Below are 17,694 nucleotides of genomic sequence, written 5' to 3' on the forward strand. Positions count from 1 at the left end.
CTTCACTCCTCCTATTTGCTTATGCAGGCAAATACTGCCATGCAGACGTACATGAGAACTCATACAGAGTATAATGAGTTTATTTATGTAATCATCAGTTAATTAAAATGTGAAACAGTTGCTTAAGTAAGTGCTTTAAGTGCCTCAATACTTGATATTTAATTTTTTTGCTATTATTTTCCTTCGTGTTCAAGTGTTTTCTGCTTTGAATAGCACATTTTCTTTAATGAGGGATTCACACACGCTGATGTTTGGAATGTGCGAGGAGACAAAAAAGGAGCTGAGAAGTGTGTTTTAGGTGACACTGACACCAAGGTTAAAAAAAAAAAAAGATCTCTGATATTAAAGTGCAGTAATAAATGGGACTCTTATCTGTGAATTTCTGCCTCTCTAAAAACAGTGTACAATTCTCACGCTTTGCTCTACAATTTGTCGATTGTAGCTCAGCTGTCATTAGCTCCATTGTGTGTCTCTCTGTCTTAAAAGAATGAAGTCATTTTGACATTAAGCATAAATTACCCCAAGTCCTCATTGCTTTGCTCAAAAATACTGAAGCATTTTCTATGAAGACTAGAGAGAATTTAACTTTCTGGAAAGTCTTTGTTGTAGTATTACCCATTTCCACTAAGTATAATTTTTAAGGTTACAGTGACCATGTAAATGCAGTGATTCTTGGTATCTTCTAGTCATATTGCCATTGCAGGCTTTTGCAATTCAGAATACATGTATCAAAAATCAACCAAAGCAATAAACTGTCTGTAGCATCTCGCTCTATAATTAATACAGAGCCTAATCATCTGTAGCACATCTACAGTGTCCGTCATGTAACTGCACAACACAACATGATCATTACCAGTTCTGAGCTTCCCCCAAAGTTATGGCAGGCAGAGCACAGCTGCTCGTGGCTCAGCTCCTCTCTCTTCTAGTCAGTCCTGTGGGAGCCTCTCCACTCGGTTTCAGAGATCTCTGGCAAAAGATGCTGGACAAATGAGCGGGAGCTGCATCCCATTTCATAAAGAGGAGAAGCAAGAGAAGGAAGCAGTGGTTTGAGGGGAGAAGAAGCACAGCACAATGCCTTGTAGTTGGCTGTTTTCAAGACAGCAGCGATATTGTGCAAGTGAAATAATGGCATTGCAGCATAAGAAAAAAATATATTACACGGGAATTTGTGTGTGTGGGTGGATAGGTGGGTGTTTGAACGTGCAAGCACATTTAAATTCTTTTAAATCTGTATCTAGTGCTGCCTTTCAAGCACTGATCCTTATGGGAATTGTGCATTTAATTATTCTTCAAAAGTGGAGACTAAAGCAAAAAAAAGCTCCTCTTTTCCCATTTGGATGTACTTTATTTATGTTAAATTAGAAGCACAATAACACCGAACATTATCTAAAGATGCAGCGTAATCCTTAAGTGCAACAAATATCAAAGCCGGCCGCCCACATCCAACTGGTCAAATTCAAAATTGGACGAAGAGCAAAAGAGGAATGGAAATATACAATAGGATAGATTGCTGGAGTGTGAAATACAGACTGAGGAATTCAGATTGTGATTCTGTGCGCTTGGCAAAGGGGGTTTGCATGCATTGTAGCTGGTAGACAGAACGGACAGACAGGCAGCTGTTGGACGTGTTGTGCTCTCCTCCTCTCCTCTCAAGCTTCAGGGAGAAGCCAACAGCCAACCCCAGCTACAGAGGAGATGGCTGCCACCCTTTACCTTTATCTGCAAAGTAAGACAATCCATACGTGTGTGCATTCATGCTCAAAGAATCAAAATGACAACGCTTCGGATGGTAACATGCTAAGGTCACACCGCTGGTATCATATGATGCAATGAGATTAAAATGTCTTTCTCATATTTAAAAAATTGGACAGTTTCCACCCTCTGCTTAACATTGTAATCAGAAAGCATTATGGGTACATGTGGATGATTTAGACCAGTGGTGCTACACCTTATGAATAAATGAATAGCTGTCTGTTCCAAATATTTTTTCACTACTTTGAGCTGTCTGGTTTATCCAATATAGTTGGTTATTCAACTATCATACTTTTAGGCAACTAAGTATTTACATTACTTTAAGATAAAAACCATTTATTTTCTTTGCTTGCAAGTTTTCATGCATCTAGCAGCATTTAGCTGAATATTTACATTATTATTCACTTATTTATTTTTAATTACAAGTACAAATACCCTCAGTTAGGAGTCAGCAGCTGAGACCAACACGTTCAGTACTCTTCACAGGTTAACAGAATTATTACCTTTTTCTTCTATATCAAACACACCACTTTATGCACATTTTAAGAAGCAAGAAAAATATTCCATCAGTTGGTTTATTCATGTCAGCAGGGAGACTCATGATCAAATTTTTATGCTCAAGAAGAAGAAATTTGTACAACTTCAGAAGGCTGAAGTGTTTATACCTGATTTGAATTGAAGGTGAAGTGAAAAGCATAGTGAGGAAAGTGGGCATGATAATGTTTAAACACGGGGATAAGGGTGCACATGACACTCCCAGGCAGCACATATGAAAAGTGCCACAAATAGTTGTGTAACATTCAAATGAAAGAGTTCAAATCCACTTTGCTTTCTCACACCTGCACAACTGACTAAGGACAGCATTAGGGAGGGGTGAATGTTGGATTGCTGCTGGAATGCTGGATCATACGTTCTACACTTATTGCACGTTAAATCAGATATGTTTAATGTTATAAAAAGATTGTGGTTATGGTAAATAATAATACAAAATAATAAACAGCAGTGAAGATGGTAAAGCAACTAAGACAGTATGGTTAGGTAAAGATTATGGAAAGAGTTTGTAAAAAGGCAAACGTTAATTGCAGCTCTGTGACTGGATAAAAAGTCTTTACTTTGTAGACAGACTTTATGTAAAAGCTGAACATAACAACCCAATGGTTTGATTTGATCATCACCATAACGAACAAAGGGTGGCTCTCGGACACTGTGCATGCTAATTCGGTACTGACCTGTCAGTCACAAAGTAGCCCCGCCCTAAAACACATCCTGCTTAATTGTCCATTGGAAGTCCAATGGGATCATAATTTACAAAACAATCATCCTGCTGTATTAAAGGAGACTTGGAACTAGTATTTGAGACCATAAACTCTTTAGAAAAATGTTTACTGAAGTGACAGATCAAGCGAGAATTAGAGTCATTCTCTCAAATGGTTCTCTACAATTAGTCTTTGTAGTCTTCCCTGCTGGCAGTTAGAAAGAACACAGGTTTAAGACACTTTTGCATTGGCTTTACTTTTCAGACATGGAAGTGTCAGCCATCTGTTATGTACAATCTATGCTCCTGCATGAAACTCAAGCTTGTAACATGCACATCTACCTGTGAGACCTCCACACCTTCACTTTTTGCCTAGCTACCTGTAGGTACCACTACCTGCATTCGTACTGACCATTTGCATTAGGTGTAAACTGTGTAGAAATATACTGCATATCGTTGGAAAACTGGTCTCTGTTTTGGTATTGTTGTACACTGCTGCTGTACAGTATGTCTTTTATGTACATGAACAGAATGTTATTCTACCATTCAGTCTTAAACACTACCCATTAAACTACTCCTTTTAGCATGCTTCCCCACTCTCAAATGAGTGCAGGATCTTTAAAAAAAAAAAAAAAAGCCACATATTTGCACAGATATGCACAACTCATCCTCTTTAATTAAACTTGGCCAGTTCCTGTTTGCATATCTAAGCCATAGTCCCACATAGAACTGAGTGGAGATCAGGTGTAAGGGAGTGCAGAGCAGTGCATGAGTTCGTATGTGTGTCTTCGTGCTGCATGTGTGCCGGTGCCCCATTTGAGCCTGAAACATTTCGAGTAAATCCAGAGATAATACTGAGGGCAGGAAAGATGGTGGGAAAAGCAGCGGAAGCCTGAGCTGGTCAAGCATGGTGGGACTGATGGCAGCACAATCACTTTGGACAATGAGGGGTGTCGTGGAAAAATCGATAACCAGCTTCTTTTTTTTTTATTTTCCCCCTCCTCTCCTCCCTCACACTAAAAAAAAACTGTGTGGAGACTGAATCATAGAATTCATGGCAGGCGTGCATGTGTATCTTCAATGTTATGGGAGGAATGCTTGCAAAGAGAGCAAAAGACAAAGCAGGAGGCCATATCAGCAACAAATAAAATTGAAATAAGCAATTAGTGAAAGACTGGGGGATAAAGTGGACGTATATCTAAAGAGGGATGGAGAGATAAAGGGGAAGCGCTGTGTGGGCTCTTTGTACTGGAAGCCCATCAGCAGCTGTGCGTTTTCTTGGCCAGCTGCTGTCAGCATGCACGGCCTCATGGGAGTTGCCTGCATCCTGTCACTATTACAGGACCTGTCAGCTGCAGCAACAAACACACACAATGACACAAACTCGCATACTCAGATATGTAGACACGCATGCATGTATAGAAAACTTGCAGAAACAGCATGTAGACGGCACGTCAAGCATTCCTGAAACACACATGCACACGCTCTACAGAAGGTATACATGCAGAGGCACAGCCATTAGTTTTGGTGTCATGATCCCCCCTTTCAGAGGAAGGCACACCGCTGAGCAACAAATACTGAGGTGCAATGGCTTCATATTGATTGTTCCCTGGGATCAATACCAGGCTACTTTGATATCTCACTCCTAGAGAAAGAGCTCGCATCTGTAAATGCTGGTGTGTCATAACATGCTTTCCATCTCTTTTTCGACTCCTTATTCACCCATTTCTTACAGCAAACATAATTCATCTCAACCCAAAAGACTGTTTCACGCATGGATCCATCTGGGTGCCTTTTCCAAGTGTGTGTTATCTAGTTTCATGCTTTGACATCTCCCTATATGGACACACTGTGTGCCAGTACTTATCAGTGGAAAACTTATAACAACGGGTGGAGCAAAAAATTTCGAGCCCCAGGCGTTTTCATTCTCCTTGTTTGTACAGTCCACAAATCATCACACATACACACAGCATTCTCAAGCCGGCCTCCTTTCAATTGCTCCAGCCAATCGCGTCGCAGGATCTTCTCCCGTCAGTCCAGAGCGCCGGTAATAAGCTTATTAATTAGGCCCCTTTCCCTGTAGACTCACTTCCCTTATGCCACCCCAGTATCAGTTGCATTACACTGCAATTAGATTAAATTACTAAGTACAACCTGCCTATGACAGCCGTTATGGCAGCATCGAGGGGGTATTATGCTGACTCCATGACAAACCCGCTGCGCAGTTTTCAAAATGGAAATATTGTCTGTTTGTTAATGGAGGCTATCTGATAAGTGAGTGAGGAAGTACTCTATTAGTTCTGTTTCGACTCTGAAAATAAAAGTGTTTGACGTAGCTGTTCAACTTGAAATAAGGTTTCAAGACAAGACTCACTATCTATACTGATCAGCTGATTGATCAGTCTTCAGTGGAATAGTTTAGGAACACATAGTTTCTTTCTAGCCAAGACTTAGATGAGAAGATTGGACTGATATGGCTAAGAGGCCTCATTAGAATAACGTGTGCAGAAAGTTACCCTTCTGTCAGTCTATACACATCTGCTGTATGTGGAGGTGCTGGTTAACTATTTCTCCCTGTTTGCAGAGAAAGCGAATCACCCAGTTCCCCTGATTTATATTTCAATCAATCTTCTCATGTTATTATTGGCATGGAAAACAATTAGTGAATCTCCAAACATCCGGAAATATTCCTTTAAAGAGCATAAATAAAATAAGAGACTATCAGGGAATATCTTCTTGATGGGTGCTCCCTTTTAGGTTTTTTGAGTTTCTCAGTTTTCTTCACATTCTACAGCAGTGTTATAGTGACTGAAACTTTAAATTCTGGCCTGGTGGTAGCACTAGATGAAAAGTCTGGGAATCTCAGAAAATTAGTATGGGTCAACTTCTGGGCACCATGAATCCATCCATCCATTATCTCAAGATCAAGGTCAAGGTTCACTTTATTGTCTCCCGTGGGATAAGTTTGTCTTAGACAAAGGAAAAATCAAGCTGCACTGCAACGCATAAAACAGAACACATGCTACTAAAAACATATAAAATATGTGACACAATAAATAAGTTAAAAATAATAGAGAGAGTCTGGAGTCTATCCCAGCTGACTGAGGGTGAAGGCAGGAGACACCTGGACAGGTAACAGTCTATCACAGGGCTACATATAGAGACAAACAATCACACTCACATTCACACTTATGGAGAATTTAGATTCACCAATTAAACTCAGCATGTTTTTGGGCTGTGGGAGGAAGCCGGAGTACAAAGAGAAAACCCATGCATATACAGGGACAACATGCAAACTCAACACAGAAAGATCCCAGGAAGGAAGGGACGTGAACCAGGGATTTTCTAGCTGCGAGGCTGAGGTGCTAACCACCCGGCACAAGGAATGCCAAAATAAAATTTCATGGCTATCCGTCCAATAGCTGTTGTTATATTGTCGTGTGAACCACAGTTGTGCACCTTCTGGCAAAGCGACATCCACCAGCATTGTTAATAAAGTCCAAGGGCCCTAACGTTCTTCTTTATGGACAATAATGCACTGAACTCTATGAACTAAGTAGAATGTGCTCCTTAAGTGAAACAGCACTGAAGCTATCGTTGAAGTCCTACTTTCTCTTTTCTCACAAAGCGTTCCTTTCCAGAGCTGGAATAGATGTGGCACAAGAAAGGCTTCACATATAAAGCTGCTGCAACTGTGTGTATATAACCTGCTACATCCATATCTCAATGCTTTCGATCAGTACATTTATGTCAAATAATGTTGCATATTTTTATGACTTATTTATTTCAGATGTATCATAATTTCACCGGCGAGTCGGTCTTCTACTGTAAATTCCTAATAATGGATGAGTAAAACCCTGGTGGAATTGCAGATACATGTTTGTAGCTTAGGTGTCTTGGCATTCCTGCACACCAGCTGTGTTCTGTACATGGCAGGATTACAGGATGACATGAGACGCCGGCTCCTCTTTTTCATTCACATCAACAAAAGGACAAGGACTGTGAATCTCCACCAATATACAAACCACTAAAAAATCTATTCTGTCACCGCTCTTTTTCCAAGAAACACATAATTCACTTGCGATGCAAAGCGAGCACGCAACACAAGTCAAAGGGCAGAGGAAGAGTGGAAAAAACGGTTAACTACATGCAAATGCATGCTGTGTTTGCTATGACAGGATCAATCCACTTGGTCAAAGAGGACGACATTTCGTGTAACGCTTCGAGCAGCTTTCATATTATTACTCATGACGAGGCACTCTGAGTTGTTGGAGCCCTTTTTCTCTATGGGGACAATCAAATAGTGTCAAACTGCTGATGGATTAACACAGACTACCAGTAAACTCAGTTCAACATTCTGTGAAATATCTTGCTGTAAATACAGAAGCATAGTTGACAGGTTTTCCTGCATTTTACAAACCATAAATTGTATTTATTATGTGTGAAAAATAGAGCACATATATTGTCAGGACTTCTTTTTTAAATGCTCCATGCACGTTATTCATTTTACTTACTAAAATAAAAGAATACGGGGGTTTTCAAAATGTGATTTCTACCGTTACACTGCAGTTCTGTGTGTGTCAGAAAGATTTCCATACCAACAACACACCCATGTAATGAGTAATGTTTGTGTTCAGATAATTTGCATCTTCTTCATTTCTTCTTTAATGCAACCTTAGCTGCTGTGTTTTGCTGTCACTTCTAATTCTGCTCATGTACTTTGGGCCAAGGCGAAGTCATTCACCGGGAAAGAATTAATTTGAAATCACTGTCACCTGCCATGATTAGGCCCATTACTTGTTTTCTGCCTCCGAGGCTGCGTTTGTGTTGTCTTTTACAGCCTAAGTATGATATCGCAACCAGTCAAGGAAAAGCTAAGTCTGGGGTTATGAGGTAAATTCAGCCTGAGAAAAGAGACGGTAAACAGGCACGGAGCAATTTGAAAGCGCTAATATGCATTGCTTACAGCGGGAACCATAAAAAGAAAAGATATGTAACATCATAACACTTTGTTCAATTTAATTTGAAATGCCTCGGCGTTTAAACATTTAGTGATTTGTTGCCGTGCTGTATGCAAGGTCGCGGTAAGTCAGACAGCTGTGTTCTCAACTTCATTTGTGTTTATTTTCCCTTCAATAAATAGACTGAGAGAAAGGCCTGTACTTCTAAGGTGATAAGATCCTCCCGGCTTGTTCTTCACGCTGACCTTGGGTGCTGCAAAGTAAAAATCGATGCTTTTTCAGAAGGACAGAAGACAGTATTCACTTTCTGTTAAGGTACTGTGCATCTTCCACACAAGGCAAGACAGAGAAAGACAAGACCTGTTAGTCAGTGCATGACAATGGGGGGTCTATCTCAACAGAGAAACACAGACCAAACAGATATATTCAAGATGTAAGGATATTATACAGCTAGTGGCATGTGTGAGTGGCATAATAGGCTTCATTTATAGCCCCCTCTGTCTCACATACAAAAGTATATTTTTAAAGCTGCTAGAATCTATATTTTTATAATTGTAATAGATCAAATGCATAATGTGAAAGTGGTCACTGACACTGATGACACTAGCAACAATTTACAATCAGTTTTTAAGTTTCTCTAAACCAAAGAACTTCTTTTAGCCTTTTAAATTTTTGGAATTTGGTTGACTGTCTTCGAAGGAGCTCTAACAAACCACTGTACGTTACCGACCCAGCACCAGACAGCAGCAAGACAGCATGGAGCTTTGGCCTCACTGTCAATATTCAATGTCAGTAGATATATAGGAGTTCTACCACTTTCAAGAAGTCACAAGACTTTCTTTCAGGACACTGAGGTTTGTGTCCTTTTCTGTCCATTTTTATTGCAATTTGTCACTTGAATCGTTGTTTTCACTCACTGTGTGGTCAGGTTTAAGCACCAAAATCCCTCCTTAAAGGTTAGGAAGACACCAAGGTTTGGGTTAAAGTACATGTGATACCAGCCACGTCTCCCAAAATTATGTCTCTTTAAAACTACACTCCAATCTCAGCGACATTTTGAGTGAAATGCTGTGATGTGTCTCCAATAAATCAAATTAACATACACTACCAGTCAAAAGTTTGGACACACCTTCTCATTTAATGCTTTCTATTTATTTGTATTATTTTCTACATTGTAGATTAATACTGAAGATTCACACTTTTTTGTTTACAACATAATTCCATATGTATTCTTTCATAGTTTTGATGTCTTTAGTATTGATCTACAATGTAGAAAATAATTAAATAAAAGCCATTGAATGAGAAGGTGTGTCCAAACATTTGACTGGTAGTGTATCTTTTCTATTTATTTCATTGCATGTATGTTGTATTTGAATGCAAATCAGACTATTTTCTTAAATCTAACCGTCATTATACTGCTGTTTTGCTCAGGTTTTACACTGAACCAAGTGTTTCTAAATGAAATAACATTCATTCAAAAAAAAAAAATGACAATGCAGTTTACATTTATAGGAAAATGATTATTCAGAGACGGTTCACATTAACTTCATTTACAAGTCAAACATCTAACCACCTGAAGGACAGAAAGTGACGACACCAGCAGAACATTTCACGACCGACTCATGGCGTCCATTTTTGACATAAATTTTGTAATTTTATATCGAACTATCCTCCACATTAAAAAATGACGCTAAAGTGTACCGGTGTGTTCAAATCTGACCTGACGAAACGAAGCTGCAATAAAACATGGCTTGTTTAGCATGTAGCACTGAAGAGCCACACATTTCTAAGCCCAAATGAAAGTGTATTTTGTATTAACTTCACCATCAGGTGGCTAAGTCAAAATGAGTGACAATATTGCTCTGCATCTACTGAATGATTAAATAAGCCACTGTTTGCTAAGAAGCATAGTTCAGAAGATAATATGTTTGCAGCTCATGTTTGCTGCCCTGAAGCAAAAAAAAATTTAAAAAGTGTCTCATAATGTTCTAAATTTGAAAAACATCAGCCTTAAAAAGTCACATAGGGATTTAGCAATATTTAAAAAGAGTTTTACTAGTTTTACTATGAAGACATGGACGCTCTCCTGAAATGCACCACCATCTAATAAATAAGAAATGCTGCATATATGTTTGCCTTTTTTTTCAAAGTCTACCCTCAAAATCTGAACAGGTGTTCTGCACAGAATTCACTTGCCCTATTATATCAGTCCGAAGTCATAATACGGTGCATCCGGTGTGCCTCTGGGAGATCTGCCTGATTGAATTTGTTAGCTCAAATGAAATTCTATTGACTAGTATCGCCACATCTCCACCTGCAGAAAGTGACAAGTTAAACAATATTCCCAACCCAGGAATGTATTTGTCTCCATTGTGCCTTCTGTATTCTGTGCAAATCACAGACTGTCAGGGTTAGTAGACACAAGTGTGCTATATGCACCTTAATGACAGACAGATGAACAATATAAGAACCTCTGAAACTGTGACTCTTTGAAGAATTCAGCATTTTCCAAGCCTTCATTGGCAAAATAGTTTCTCCATTAAAAAGCTGTGAAACTGCAATACATGACAGTTTAAATGCTCTGCCTCGGAATAATCATTTTTGGATGGAGGTATACTGATGTAGTGTGTGGGTGATGCAGAGGTGCTTTACTCTTCTCTGACTGTACTGTCAGAGAGACGCTGACTGAGGACAGATGGGGAGAGATTTAGCTGTACAGTATTGCTTTCCTCCAACCAAATCAGAAAATCCATTCAAGCACATTAGCACAACTGCTAATTGCTAGGGTCTGTGTGTCTAATTGCACACATTGATCTGTCCACAACCTCCCCGAGTTGAAATAGAATTGTGAAATGAAAGACCTTAAGTGGACAGATAAAGGATTTTGTGCCACATTCAGCCACATGATTTGGAAATAATGAATAAAAGCATTTGCTATAGAACCTGAAAGTGTTGCGCAGTGGTGGGTTTGATCAGCTACATCCTCTGTTAGGTCTCTTTAGCTTAGAATGACACATGTTATTTAAATTCTGCATGAATAATTCAAGTCCAGGAACATGAATATGCCCTTTGTGCTAAAGTCAGCATAATCTTATCAGTACTATAGTATGCATGTGTTCATTTAAACATCCTGTTCTCTAACCTTCAACAAAAAAGTGGAAGCCGCTGTCCACAAGCCAAAAATAGCTTGGAACGAATTTGTTAATCCAGCCTCAATGATCTCATTTTTCATTAGCATGACAGATTCAGCATAAAGTGCTTGGAACAACATGATGCAATGTTGCTATACTGTTTATAGTACTGTGATCAAGGACATGCACAAGGCCCAGCTAAAGATGCCCAAGAAACAGCTCGTTTTCAATACAAACAGCCCATAACTGCTAAAGTTAGACTTTAATCACCAGATCATCCAAATTTTCATTACTTTTTAATAAGTATGCTTTGATAAGGTGGCCTCGCAATGTAAAAAGATAAAATGCCCCCTTTCATGTGACCCTGTAACATCCAACCTTGGTATTGTTGATGTTGTATGAGCACTCCTGGTGTCTCTTTTAAAGCTGTGGAAATGATAACATATTCACCAATGGGATTTTCTGTGAATAAAAATCGCCACATGTTTTTAAAAAATACAAAACTCGTTTGCATCACATTGTGCAGTACTGCCTGATTGTATGCTATTATCTGAGCCAAACTTGTCTAGCTCACTGGCCAACATATAGGCTGTGATGAAAGAAGATGCCTTTCATAAAGAGAGGAAGAGCTGAGGGAGGCAACTAAGCTGCATCAGACAACCAGCTGCCAGCATCCTGAAGCGCTATGACAGAGATGTCAAACAACTGCATCACAACCTGCATAATTACTCTGCCAAAGAACGTGGTGGGGTAATGTGACAATCGGTGTGCATTTGTTTATCTGTCTTACTGTCTGTGCGCAACATTACTCAAAAATGGAATAACGGATTTGGATGAAATTTTCAGGGAAGGTCAGAAATGACACAAGGACCACCTGATAAGATTTTGGCAGTGATGGGGCTTATAGTCTGGATCCATGGATTAGTTAAGGATTTCTGTATCATTGCGGGACAGTGGCACGGCATCACTGTAACTATGACAACAAGTGAAGACTACATCAGCTGCCTGCTGACAATCACATTATTGCGATCCTACTACAAATCGACCATTGCGGACTTATCAGGACTTATCTGTCGGAAATTATACAAGAACAATTGATTAAACTGTGGGGGTGTTTCCGAGCCCCATCAATTCCACTGCATATTTAAGGCCGCACGATTTGGTATCCGTACATAACACACACCTGTGCTCAACTCAAGGCCTTTCTTTTTCAGAAGCATTTTTTGGAAGTAAGCTAATAATTAACTACAAACTAATATTTTGATCAGCGATTAATACACAATATGTTGTATCTGTGCATAGTACTGTAATTTAGTCCCATTTATCATGTAATGTGAAAGAGAATGCCTTTCTGAGGAGTGTGTTGGAGAGCCACGCTATCAAGTTAAAGACTTCTAATAGCTGTTATGAGATATGGGATGGTAAGGCTAGAAAAAAATGATTATGTATCCATTATACTTGGTAATTGTTCTGTATCCAATTTGTACATGTTTTACATAGAAAACTGGGCTTCACCAAGAGCCAATTCACTGTTAGCATCACATCCATGAGAAATCAGCAGACTACACTAAAGTCTTCAGCTGTGTTTCTAAAATATGGAAGCTGATGATTCAGTCAGACATCTAGAATTGCAGTGATTACAACTGTTAAATCGACAAAGTATACACTATAAGGTCCATGCTATTGTAAATAGTAGTTTTACCTTTGATCAGAAAATGCTATTTACAATGGCATTTTTATATTTAATTTTAATAATTCAGGTAAAGCGCTACAACACTCCAAACCAGACAGTGAGCGAGATCATGCTGAGCATTGGCAGACACATCTGACAGGTACATATGAGGGTGGTAATGGCATAATGTGAGAGAGTCACTATAAAAAGAGCTCTGTCAGTAACAGTTGGATAAAAGGAAGCATAGATACAGACCTTTTTTCAGGTTAAAGCCAATAAAAATATCTGGTGTTAAGAGAAATCTCAATCAGTGAGTTCAGTTCTATTCTGTCTTTTTTTTTTTTGATGAAGTTTCACTTTAAACTCTATCTGTAAAATTGGCCATGTTTCCACAAAGGGCCACAAAGGTTCAAACTTGAATCAGGTTTACATGAGTTGGGATAGGCAAGTGGTCACTGGTTGGGCTTTAAAAAGTTATAGGCACTAGCATGTCAAATAGATGAATAAAATCTTAAAATCTTGATGAATAAAAATTACTGTAAACTGCATTATTTTTTATGAAGTGAGAGTCAAACAAGGAACCTATGCTTTCAAATATTAGCCACCCAATTGGATTTTTTTTCCTGTGAAATAATAAAAGACTCCCAAATCCTAAACAACGATACGACCCCATACAAGTAAAGAATTCCGTTTGGAGTACATCAAATGCAATTGCTGTTATCAACAAATCAAATGAAGGTGAAACCTAACATTCTCATTTTGTCACATTGGAGTGTGTGAGCTTGTTGTTAGACAAAATTGACACAAAGTAAAATGTACACTCTCGCCTTGGGTGGTTTTGATGTCCTTATTTAAACCTGTCATGGCAACTATGTGGGCCCCAGGCAAAATACAGCCTGTGTCCTCAGGCAGAATAAACAAAGTGCTGCTGTCCACCCCAAAAAACGATTTGTTTTCACGTATAAAGAAGCTTCACAGCAGTTGTCTGACATAAAGCCACATACTGTATGCAATATACTGTGACTTGGTTTTGTAGCATGTAAACGTGAAGTATTCTTTGTCCCACTGGGGTGGTTGCTGCATTTCTTTAGTCAAACCTCTACCTGTCTGTTCCACCTCCTTAACACAAAGACTAAATGTGTAGTTTAGCTGCGTCTTTCTAGAAGTGACCCATTCTTAGAGCCGTTGACTTTGCACTTTAAGTGAGCCCTGCCTCTTCATTTTGCTTTGTGTTCATTACCAAACAATGACATCATCTATCTACAGCGGTGCGCTGCACAACTACCTCCATTCTGACCTCTAATTGGCGAGGCAGCATGTGCTCGGGGGAACATTACACTGCATTCCTAAATGGCTACTCTGGGCCACTGAACAGGACATTTAGTTAAAGTTGGTCATTCTCCATCCCTGGAGAGCCAGTAAAGAGTTTGCCACATTGCCTGGAAGAAAAGTGCAAAGACATACAATGTGCTGTAGATGACAGGATTCCGCTGTGAGGTCCCAGGATGCAGTCAAGATGGCAGGCCACACAGCGTGGAGCTAAGTAATGCCCAACTGTATCTGGCTAATAAGCTGTAAATAAGCATCTGAGCTCCACTTCCCCCTTTTTCTCTTTATTCTTTCTAGCATAATAAGGAAATATTCTCTTGGATCGAAGTTTTTTTTGTTGAACGGCATGGGGAATGGGTCCCCCTTGGTGCATCCCTTGTTTTCCAGAATTACCTTGGCACAACATGGACGTAAATTACAGACAGGACTTCAGCACACTCTAAGTGAACCTTTGTTTTTGCAGTAAATCAATGAGAACTCCTGCTGGCATTTTCCTTTTCAAAAATATTGTAACTCAAATTGAGCAGGATGAGGGATGTCAGAATTGTCTGCCATACCTGTGATGTGGGTCCATGTCGAGTCTGATCATTTACTTGTTTTATGCAATCTGGAATCTAAAAAGACAAAGACCAAAAAAAAAATGTTGTTTTTCATCTCTGGTAGGCTTGAAAAAGTATTTCATCAGTATGACAGGAGGACTGCAGCCTGCTATGAATGCGACCGAGCATTTCCTGCACATAGAGATTTGAGTTTCCTGAATTAAAGCCCTCAGGTTAAAGCTTCTGCTGTTTTTTTAAAGGTTAGACAATTACCCTGCGGTGCATTGCAGTGAGGATTTGTCCAATTTGTACTAAAACCACTTTGAGAAGAGACAATGACTCTTGGAAACAAACTCTGTGATTTGATGTGCTCGTGCCATTAAGCATCATCTAGTGGCCTATGTCATTTAAGGAGTTAATACCTGTAGAATTTAGGCTAGGATTGGATGATTTGAGGTGAGAGTCTTTCCAAGCCGATTAACTTTTTGGGCTCTCTATTTGTGACACAAAGAGTTCCTGATCTCACAACTTAAACCTTTGCACTGGCTATTTTCACTTTCATCAGTAGACTTGAACAAACAGGCAGCATCATGACCACATATAGAGATTATGTGAGTTAAATAAGGTAGTGGTTTGTATGGGAATTATTTTTGAAAGAAGTCTTATAGGAATAGCTACATATTATGAGTTAGTAAATAAATGCCATGACTACCTTTATAGACTTCACACAGAGGCTATACACAAAGAAAAACTCATTCCCCTTAAATAACGCTTTTACTGTGAAGCTGATGTTGCCTCGGGTTGTCTCTGCTGTTAATTCATTATCATTAGCCTACTGTAACCTACAACTTGGGACTTTTGTGGTCTAATAATACCTCGATTATTAGTATTATGACAGGCTACAGGTCATCTGTCAGCACTAATGACTGCATAGTAAAGGTAGCTATTTGTCATAAACACAAATTCTCCTCTGAAATCATTAAACTGCTGGGTAGTTTGCTCTTAAAAGCTGTGTACAGGAGTCACTTTCTATGCATGTGCATGGGAGGGAAAAGTCAGATATCAGCTGAACAGAGAAACAGAAATAAAGCGTTTGTTGTTTTATTCTTACTCTTATTAGATTTAGCATACCTCCATGTTTTAATTTTCACATTAAATACCAAAAAAATAAAAAAAAGGAAAATGAGCATCTTTTTTGTCACATGGATTAATAAAAGACAAAAGTTGAATATTGTGATTTAAAAGGTCTTGTTCCTGATGGCTGTGCTTTAACAGTTTGTAATACTCCACTGTTTGAAGCCAACATCTTCAGCAGATGAAGCTTAACACTGATAAACTTAAATCAGAAATAGAGGGAAATAACAGCTGTTTAGCCAATTTATGGTTTTTCATTGCAAACAAGACTCCAACACGTCGGCTCTTTTGAGCTGCACGCTGTAAATACAACAACCAACAGGGTTTGTGTGACACATAAACGTTAAAGTGGTCAGATAAACACTAGGCTACTAGCTTCAGTGTTCTTCACTTTATATAGCCTAGATCAATGCCAACTAGACCATTAAGGGAAACGGGCTCCATTAGAGACTAAAGACTGGATGCTCTGTGGTGTAGGCGCACAGCAAGAAGTGCATCTCTGCACCAATGATCTGGCAATTTAGAGGGGCAGAGTGAAGTTATTTAGTGTTTGGACAGGCTGCTATATGGTTCTCAGTGCATCGCTGTGAAGAGAGGTGAAGCAGAGGGTGGCATTTCTGATCAACCAACACTGCAATGTTGGTGGCAAAGCCTCAGAAAATATTCCCCCTAATCTGCAGCTCAACGTAACTCTATTTCTCAGTGTTGGTTTCACAGGTGGAAGCATTACATTTTGGTTTAGCTTCAGCTATTCTCAAAAACACTAGCCTTATCTTCCCAGCATCAAATGCAAAACACAGGGCAGTATTTTAATGCTACAAACTCCAGATATTTCCCTCAGGAGTTGGCCAATACCAAAACAGAGCTAAGAAGAAGCAGGGGGTCAGGACTTACAATCAGAACAATGACAAAAGGGGAAACAGCAACACAAAGCAGTGGGTACCTATCATTTCTTTCATTATCTTTCACGTTATCCCAGTGTAACGGGATCAGTTGAGCAGCAGTGGTTGTGGGTTAAATATATACGTAACATTGTATTAGTATTATATAATATACCATATATGTTTTATTTTGTTGTTCTTTTACTGCTATAATTACACAAAGCTTGGTCTGTTTCTCGGTTGTTGTGTGGAACCTTCGCTGGGGGGGTCCCTGTAGTCCTACGTACACTTTTAGCTGCCCCACACTGTCCTATAAATGAGTTGTTTCCACCTTTACCTCTCCCCTTTTGTATATATGCTCTGAAGAGAGGTAAGCAAGATTGTGCTATTGTAATGTGTGTGTTTTAATGTAATATAATTCTACTTCTAAGTTTACTTTCCCATTCTAATGCTTATGCATTATTACATTTCTGTAGGAGTACAAGTCTATGTGACGGATGATTTTGTGTATCTTTTTTATCGACTGTAAAGGTATGTGTTCCGTCTTGTACTGTACTGTTTCCCGCCTTATGCAGCCACCATTTTGTTTATGTGTTTTGAGAGGTAAGCGATATTGTGCAGTCGTAATGTGTGTTTTAATGTAATATAATTGTACTTATAAGTTCACTTTCCCATTCTAATGGTTATGCATTATTTAATTTCTGTAGGAGTACTAGTCAGTGTGACGGAATATTTTGTGTGTCTTTTTTATCGATTGTAAAGGGCTGTAATAAACGGAGATCGCCTCCAAAAAAGATCTATGTGTCGGCTGAATTAACACAATGCAGAGAAGAGAAGCTACTGGTTACACGAGCAAAAACACAAGAGTTATGTACAACAAAAAACGGTCACAAAACACTACACACCTAAACAAAGGATCTGAGTATTTCCTCCATCATTACCCATCTCTGTCCACCAAGGCAAACAAACAGTTAACTGATAATTATATGAATTAATGTAGTATCTAGATTTTTTAACTAGTGAGGTCAGGACAGCTGCAA

This window comes from Amphiprion ocellaris, chromosome 22, assembly GCF_022539595.1.
Source record: "Amphiprion ocellaris isolate individual 3 ecotype Okinawa chromosome 22, ASM2253959v1, whole genome shotgun sequence".
NCBI classification, from domain to species: Eukaryota; Metazoa; Chordata; class Actinopteri; family Pomacentridae; genus Amphiprion; species Amphiprion ocellaris.